The sequence below is a fragment of the Haliaeetus albicilla genome, chromosome 19 (genome assembly GCF_947461875.1).
Source record: "Haliaeetus albicilla chromosome 19, bHalAlb1.1, whole genome shotgun sequence".
Classification (NCBI taxonomy): domain Eukaryota; kingdom Metazoa; phylum Chordata; class Aves; order Accipitriformes; family Accipitridae; genus Haliaeetus; species Haliaeetus albicilla.
Genome location: NC_091501.1, coordinates 1,767,200 through 1,776,118, shown reverse-complemented (window position 1 = coordinate 1,776,118; position 8,919 = coordinate 1,767,200).

The window sequence follows — 8,919 nt, the reverse complement described above, 5'->3', positions numbered from 1 at the left end:
GACAAGTCAGTCTTTGCATGGGTGCTTTGGCAGCACCGGAGCCCCGTGAAGAAGGGGCTAAAGTGCACGTGTGCTGGGGCTGCACCTCATCTTCTACAGTGGGAGCAGCCTCTCCTCTGATACCAGCCCTTCCCGTGCATGGGCGTCCTTGGGGATTTTTAGTGCACTGCAAGTCACGTTTTCATCGCTGAGATATGGCCCTTGTCTCTTGGGAGTTTCAGATGATCCCACAGCTGCAGTATCTGGATCTCCTGTTCCTGAAGTACAGCCTGTTGCCTTCTCTCCCCTCTTCTCCGTTATTTGCTCCATCGTTCTCCACCTCTCCCTCTGAATTGCCTTTCCCTTCTGCCCCCTTAGGCAGGAGGAGAAGGTCCTGCTGGAATAGCAGCGCTGGGGCTTTTCTGCAGGACTCTGGCCCTGTCCTCCTGGACTTACTCATTTCCTTATTCTTCGGAAATTAAATTTAAAACAGACTTCTGTTGTGGTGGGAGGAAGGGGCTTTACAGATGAAATGCATTCTTTTTTGTTTCTCAAGAATCATTTAAACATTTTTTGATTTAAGGCCAAACCAGTCACTGTTTGAATCTAATTTGTCTGGCTAACCCTGTGTTTATTATCCTTAGGGAGCTAGAGTTCTTGTCATTAAAAATCTTCCTTCTTGTCCCTGGAGGAGATAGGGACTAGCAAGCTGACTTTTGCACAGTGATTTCCCAAGGAGGTGGCTTGCCCTCTGTCCAGCCTTGCCTGTACTGCTGTGCCAGGACCTCCACAGCCAGCGCAGAGCGGGGACAGCCAAACCTCCCAGCCAACCTCCGCTAAGAGGGAACCCAAAAGCATCTGGGTGCGGGGGGTGGTGAGAGAGGCAAAGGAGGAGGCAAGTGTGTATGAGATTCTCATTTCCCAATGCTGAACTCTTGAAGTGAGCTTTGAGGCTCTTTGATCTTGTCTGAACCAGAGGTTTGGGGAGGACTAAAAAAACCTGTCCTGCCCCTGGGTTGGAACTGGGATCAGACCACCAGAGCCTGATGTCTGTTGGTTGTTGCAGCTGTGAGCAGCGAAGCCGTGTGCTTGCTGCCTCTCTGGGAGCGAAGCTGTCTGGTGGAGGGAGGGAAAGCATTGCCAGCCTTTCTCTGCAGCCTTCTTCAGCTCTGTGCTTTTTCTTCCCCAAAACTTTCCACCTTCAAATTAACAGGTGCAAAGGAGGGCCAGGTAGTAGGTGAAGCAGTGTGTGGCATCCCCAAGCCTTGCTCTTCTCTTTCTGTATGCCTGTGTCTGTTCTTGCCTTTCTTTGTGCTTCCCACCTAAAAAAGGGATTGTGTGCCCATGCATGGCTTTGGACTGGGGAACTCATCTTCCTCCTCCACCCCAAGTGAAGGGAAGGATGTGGGCTTTGGTGGACCTGCAGCAAGTGAGCTTGCTAAAGCAGAGGGAACAGGGCAGGTCGGCCATCTTTGCCCCTCCGGAGGACTGGGGGTAATGCTGTACTCAAGTGAGGGACAGAAGAGATGGGGTGCCTGTGTGGTTGGTAAGAAGGACAACACGCTCAAGTCCACTCTCGCTGTTGCTTTCTCTGATCCCTGTGTCCTGCTGAGGTGTTTGCTGTCGTGGAGCTGAGGCCAGCCTGTTCTTCGTGTCTCTGTGGCAGGTAAACGAGGGGACCTTGTGGCCTCCAGAAAGCGTACGAATTGGGAAGGAGGGACAGTGTCAGAGCAGAACGGGTATTTGTTCCCCTCTGCCCCCCTTGGTATATCCCTGTGGGATGGTAGTGGCTTTTCCTTTCCCAAACCATCCCCCAGGCTCTGTCCCTGTCTCCAAGCTCTTGCCAGGAATGTCTGTGGCTGCTATGCCTCTGCACTGTGAAGACACACGTCCGGGGTCACTCCTGGTCCAATTAGTGAAAACTGGTGGTAAAGAGGGAAGGGATGGCTCATCCTGGCTTCACTGCCCTCAAACCTTGGCAAGAAAGGAGGGAAGTGAGTGGGAGAATGGATCCTGAATCCCTTCATTGTTGTGTTCTCCCTACCCCCCAAAAAAACCTCCCTTCTGTTTTCTGAGACATTGGACAAACTCGCTCTTACTATGGAAAGAGAGGAGGAGCTGGAGGTAAGGGGGGTGGCGGGAGGGGCTTGGATCCAGCATGAAGAAAGGAGAGCTGTTTCTAATGCAATACACTGACATTTAAAGCTTTGAGGACTACAGATAATGGCTTAAGAAGGGATCTGAAATACTCTGAGACTAAGAATTCAAACCACTGTTTTTTTCCTTCCTGTGCGGATGATGATGCAGTATCATCCTGGAGGTGATCCAGCAGCACTTATGAGCCTGGGGTCCACCTGGACCTACTGGTGGTGTTGCCCCTGGGGTAGCCCCAGAACACCCTGCTTCGGCAAAAGAATGCGTAGACTTGCCTAAAATAAAAAGAAAAAATAAAGAGTGTCTGCAAAGCTCCTTTCCACTCTGTAATTTATAAACAGCAAGTAATAATGAACTTTTGTAAGGTTAAATCAAATGTACATTCTGAAATCATTTTCTCTGTAAATGGTTGGATTTCATTTCACCCTTAAAGGGATGCTTAAAAGGAGGAGATAATAATAAAAATAAAAAAATTTACAAAGTATGAAAGGAAACCAAGGTGTGTGTGTGTCAGCTTTTATTTCGGATCACCTGGCAGAGGGGCTGCTGGAAAATTGAGTGAGGGAAGTTGCTTCCCACCTTGGCAGGACCGTGTTCCTGAGAAGGGAGACTGGGGGGAAGCCTGACTGGTTTGGGGAATGGTTCCTGATTTTGTGGGCCCAGATCAGACCTAATCTGCACATTAGGTGAGTATGAGCATGTAAAGGCACAAGTGGGGAATGATGGCTGCCAGTGGCTCTCAGAGGACCTGATGGATGTGGGAACCAGCATCACTGCTCATGAAGTTGTCCCTTGTCACCATCTTCCCTCCCTTGGATGAATCCACTTTTTCAAGTAAAGCCGTGGAAACCCTGGAGCCCCAAATTAAACCTCCCCACTACAGAAATGTCTCTCTGGTGGCTCACTTTCGGCACGGTGCATGAGAGAACGTGACCTCCTTGTTTTAGCTTATTTTTAAACCTGTCTAATGTAATTTTGGCTGTTCCCATTACTCAGTATCAAAGCCCGGTCCTGCTCTGAATCCTCCTAAGCATCTGGTTTCAGCAATGCCTTTGGCAAGGGCCTTTCACAAGCTCTTGTGCCATCTACAGCTATTTTACTTTTTACCTTTTTAAGTGTCCTGGGCTTCAGGTTCATTCCTGGTCCTGCTTAGAGATAGTGACTGTAAACATCACAAGTTAGTTTCCTTATAATCATTAGATCCAGCACATACCCTCTTCTTTCTCCCTTCTACATCCATCTAATGTTTTCAGTTCTCCTCTTGTGGAAGGGTCTCCATCAAACTGGAGACTTGCGTTGTGCATTGTTTAATGCCTTCCTGCTGCCTCTGTCTCTGGTACAAAGGGCCTGGAATAAACATGCCACTCAAAATTAACAATTAAAATTTTCTATTAAGAATTTTTAGCATTCTTAGTGATCGCTGTATTTTTGTGCCCGAATAGGGGATAATCTAAAAATAGATGATCACCAGAATGCCTGAACTTTCAGTTTTTCAAGAGGGGAAGATAAGTAGATAAGCTTAGGCCAATGGCAATTTAGCGAGACAGTTTAAGAAATGAGAGTTGACTAGGTCAAAGGTTCTCCCATGTTATTTTTCTTGCCTCCAACACGAAATCTTTTACTGACATTTATATTATTTTAAGAAGTAATGTAAACAGCACTTCTTCAGTTTCTTGAGAGGTATTAAAAGAAGGCATTGATGGAACATAGGACCTTTTTCCCCGGAAAGCACAAGCTTCTGCTGCAGGAGCTCGAAGTGTCTCTGTGAGCGAGGGGTTGATTCTACCGCAAACCAGTCTGCGGTGGAGACCCTCATTTTCAGGAGTAGCACTGACAGTCAGCCGAGCACGGGGGGCATGCAACTCCCCCACGAACCCTATATACCAACTCTCAGAGGGTCCCTCGAGGCATCAAAAGGGATCTTGATGCGTGCAGCGTGCATCCTGGATATGGATATGGAGTCTTAAGCGCTGTATTGAACCAGGAGCGTGCAAACCATCTGGCACCAAGTAAATCCTGTGTGTTTTGCAGAATTTCGGCACCCCAACAGGTGTTATGTGGGGAGATGCGCTATGGAGGGGCTGTGGCATGACCTGCCTGGAAATTAGCTGTTTCTTCCAAGTTCTCACTGTATGTCAGGGATGTCCAGTGCTCATCATGGGTGCCGTGCAACACTGCTTGGTGGGGACCAAGGCTGTGGCAGACCCTCCGTCTCTGGCTTGCGGAGGGGCTGGCTCTGGTTGATTCCTAATCGATGCCTGCAGCAGGGAGCTTGGAAAAAAAGTGACTTCAATATAAACTTACAGCATCTTTTAGAAAGCTGGAAAGGGGATATCAAGAGCCTGGCTTGCTGGCTGTTTGTTTTTGTTGCTCAGATACATTTGTTCCCTGTGTAAGGGCACAGCTTAATATGCTCTCTAGCAGGGACGGTTAATTTTTAATTATGAGTCCAACTTTATATTATTTTTTCGAAATCCCACTGCTTTAGCGGCTCAGCTGGGGAAGCAGTGAGGTCTCAGCTGGCCGGCAAGCAGCCCGTGGAGCAGCCAGGGAGAGAGTCACCAGCAAATGGCTTCATGCTCACGTGCCCCCCAGCTGCAGGCGCCGGCTGCCCTGCTTTCCAGAGCATTGCGACGGAAAGGATTTGGCTGCAGCCATGGCAGAAGGGAGGCATATTCTTGCTCCTGGCAGTGGCATGTGTTTCTGTGGCTCACAGGCACGCTCGTACCCCAGCCATGTCAAACCTTCACCTGGGAGTAGGCTTTGCAGGGCTTTGCTCTGTTGCTGCAAAACAGCCTCAGAGGAGCCGTGCAAAACCGTCCCAACCGGAGAAAGGGTTCTGGGTCACTGAAGTGAGAGGCTGACATAAGGGATATAACCCACGGACGCTTGGGAGAGGAGCCTGGCTTGGGGCCAGGCTGCTGCAAGCTTTGCCTTTGTAGCTGCTGCAGGGACAAGCACGTCAGCAAAAGGGTAAAGGATGTAAAGGATCAGCCCACTTCAGCTAATGTTTGGGACATTACTGTAAGCATCTCTGAGAACCCCAAACACAAACCCTTACTTTGAATTAAGGAAAATTTGGCAATCCTGACATTTCCAGCGTTTCTGGGTGTGCATTTTTTTTTTTTAAGCAAAGTGAGAAGAGAAAATAGTCCTTACCATCTTTTGAAATACATTATAGCTATGTAAGAACACAAACCTTTCAAGGCCATATCTCTCCTCACCTGCCAAACGAAATACAAAATAAAACTCCATTGTTTTACTCTTATGTTTCCTGTGCCTTACAGCTTGAACCATGGATCGTCTTGGCTGAAGTCCATCCCAGTAACGATTTAATTTGGGAACCACACTTCACCTTTCTAAAAATAAGGAAAACTGAGAAGAAGAGCAAGCAAGCTGTACTGAATAAGATCTAAAATGTCTTCTCCAGGATCTCAAATTACAGAAAATATGTTACCCAGAGAATGTATAAAATCAAATATTGTAAGCCTGCCTCTATGCAGCAAACTCTTTCCTGGCATTTTAGCCCTGTTCTACAGTGTGGACCTTTTCCAAAGACAGAGCAACAAATTTTCAGTCATATCTTTTTTTCTTTTTTTTCCCCCTCAGACACTTACTAAGAACCAGGCATACACGCAAAAATAAAAGAATGTAGAAAACATCTACCCACTTGTGTTTTGTTCCCAGTGTTTTCAAAGCATTTGACTCAAACTGCTACCCAGAAGTGAATGTTGAACTACTGCAAAACCAAACCCAGACATATTTCCCCAAGTGGGACAGAAATAAATCTATCTAAGGACCTGTGACTTAATAGGACAAGATGTGCAATAGGTGCCTTTAACTAGAAAAAGAAGAGAAGCAGCAGGATATAGCAGCTCTGCCCTTCTCGGGTTGTATATATGTACACAGGACCGAACCCCACACGATGCTGGCAGTCCAGACGCCCCTTCCACAAACCGAAATCCCATGTTCGTGCTGGGAGGACCTCACCGCAGCACGCAGCAAGCAGAGGAGTACAAAAAGCCTGGGGTCAGTGTGTGCAGCCCTGCTCGGGGGGACTGGTGCCACCAGCTGCAAGCTCTCAGCTCTCCGCAGACACTTCTACTGCAGAAAGCCCACGAGGCTGTCAGAGTGATGCGAAATTGCAAGGATAACAGCACTCACAAAAGCAGGGTCTCTGAATGGCTCTGGAAACCTTCTGCAGCATGCAGCTGGTGCAAAGTGACAAATCGGGGGGGGGGGGCATCTTACTAACCAGGGAATAAAAAAGAAAAAAGTCCCCAAGAAACCCAGCCACAGGGAAATTTGCCTGAAGAAACACGAGCCATGCTGGGAATGAAGGTGCGCGTGGACCAATTGCAAAATACTACAGCAGCATTTTCAATTTGTTAGGTAATAAACCGAAGCTTCCTCAGTGACCATTGGTGCAGGACCTTGCAGCGGCGGCAGCTCTGCATCCCACGGGAGACCACTTGCCACTGCCAGTGTTTGCGGCCCCCCGGGCTGCAGGGCTGGAGGTTGGGGAGCTGAAAAGCCCCACTTCAGCAGCAGCGGGGCTGGGAACCTTTCCTTTCCTTCCCCCTGGCAAAAACATACCCTGAGTGTGGCTCCCCAGAGCGGCTAGTTACTCTCTGTTTCTAAAATCCGGGTCTCGGCTGTAAATCAGGAATGGCCCTTGAAAGGCAGCTGCTTACCAGCGGTCTCTCCTCCCTCGGCACCCATCATCTTTCCCACGTGCGCTCAACATCAAAGCTGCTGGGGGTTCAGGGAAAGAAGCCACCTGCGCTACCCTTGGCCCTCTGCCCCTCATGGCTCATCACAGCCAGAAAGCAGGAGCCCAAATGCCATTAATCCTTGCAATTGTTCAAGAAAAGTAAAGAAATAGGGCTGCAATGAAAGAGAGAGCTGTTGAACGGAGTTAGACTGCCAAAAGGCCTCTTGCAAGGTCCATTTACTAAAAGATATTAAGGATATTAAGCCCAGGCTCTGATGGCATTGGTGGGTCACTGCCCATCTTCCCTCTCGCGTTTTGGCATTGTTTTCTGGCTCCTGTAAGAGGCCAGCCTTCTGTTTCCAAGCGCAGGTTTTTTTCCTGACCCTGCAGATCCACTCCAAGATGCCATTTGCAGCTCTACGGGTCACGTTCACCTCCCTGCTGACCAGGGAGGGTTTGCTGGCTGGTGGCGGGTGGCACAGGGATGTCTCCCTGGCTGGGAATGGTCCTGCCCTTGCAAAATGGGCGATGGGAAGCCCTGGGGATGGCACTTGACTGCCAGGAGCAGAGGCTGCAAGCCGGGCTCAGGGGCAGCAGTGTGCTGCTTTTGGTGGCTATCAGAGCCCACGGCAGTGGCTACTTGAGTGGGACGACCGGCTGCAAGCATAAGAAGAGCGGCAGAGGAGTGGTGGCTCCAGAGACTCACAGGGAACAGGGGGGATTCTGTGCCTTATCCCGGGTAGCAGCATGGGTTATTGTGCCCCATCACCCATGCTGCCTTTGACATTTCACAAGCTCACTTCATCACTTGGGGAAACAAAGGTCGTTACTGTTCTCCAAGCGTGCAGCTAAGGTGCACTCCCTCCTCTCCACCTGCACCTTGCCCCATTGGGGCAAGTAAATTCCTTTTCTTGCAGGGACGCAGGCTGGAGTCATGGGGGGCACCCCATTCCCAGTTGGTCCACGGGCAAAGAAGCCACCAGGCAACAGGCCTCTGCGGGCTATGGGGCGCCAGGGCCAGCATGCCATCAGGGCAGCACAAGTCTTTGGGGGTGCTGGGTAGGTCCCCACTTGGGTGGCTGCGTGCAGCGGATCAGCAGAGGAGCCAGCCAGCTTGGGAAACACGAGAGAGGCGGGGGATTTTGCTTCACTGTCTCAAGGCAGAGTTCAAGTTGACAACCCCTGGCATGTCACTAGAGGTCCGGCACTTGCACGGCAGCCGGAATGGCGTCGGTCACGCGTTGCTCTGCCGTTGTGCTCACCTTTCTCTTTGCAAGAGAGAAGGGGCAGGTTGAAAACCCGTGCCTGCACAGCGTGGACGTGGGGAACCCACATCAGGCAGTGGGTACCATGAGTGGCCTCCCTGGAGGGGCTGCGGCAGTTTGGAGGCACGTTGTGTGGCGTGGCTGGAGGAGTTCACAACATGCACACACAGCTGCTGGCAAGGGGCCCGGGAGCTGGCGGCCAGCCTGGGGGGGGGAAAAAACAGAGAGAAATGCTAAAACAGGCACAACCCAAGGGGGCCAGGCTGGGGAGGGGGCACTTATGGAGGCCCGCAGTCCTTGGCTGCCATGGTGGGAGGGCGGCAAGGAAAGCCCACCGTTGCGCAGCCTGATCCAGCAGATCCCGTTCGTAGCGCATCAGGGGTCTGCCGCACGTAGCTGCGCAAGTTTCAATCCGGACTTGAGAGTTTCAGGGACTGGGCTCATCAGCGCACCTGCCCAGAGGCGACAGAGCCCTGTTGTGAGGAGTAAAATACTTCTGTGGATCAACAACCCAAGGAGGAGGCAGGAAGCCGGGAGGAAGGTTCAAAGATCCATTTTCATTCTGGCAGAAGGTTAAGGGTAGGGAATACAAATGCTGCCTCCGAGGTCCTGGATAGCTTAGTACATGAACTGATGATCTGGAAACAAAGATGAACAATATACCAAACATTTTTAAGAGATGACTCAAAGCTATTGACTCTTGAGGAGATCAGAAAGGACTGTAAGTAAAATGCAAATGTGGCAAATGGGCAACACCACGCATTTGCAAAGGTTTAACTGGGCACATGCAAAGTCAGAAAAGAAAAC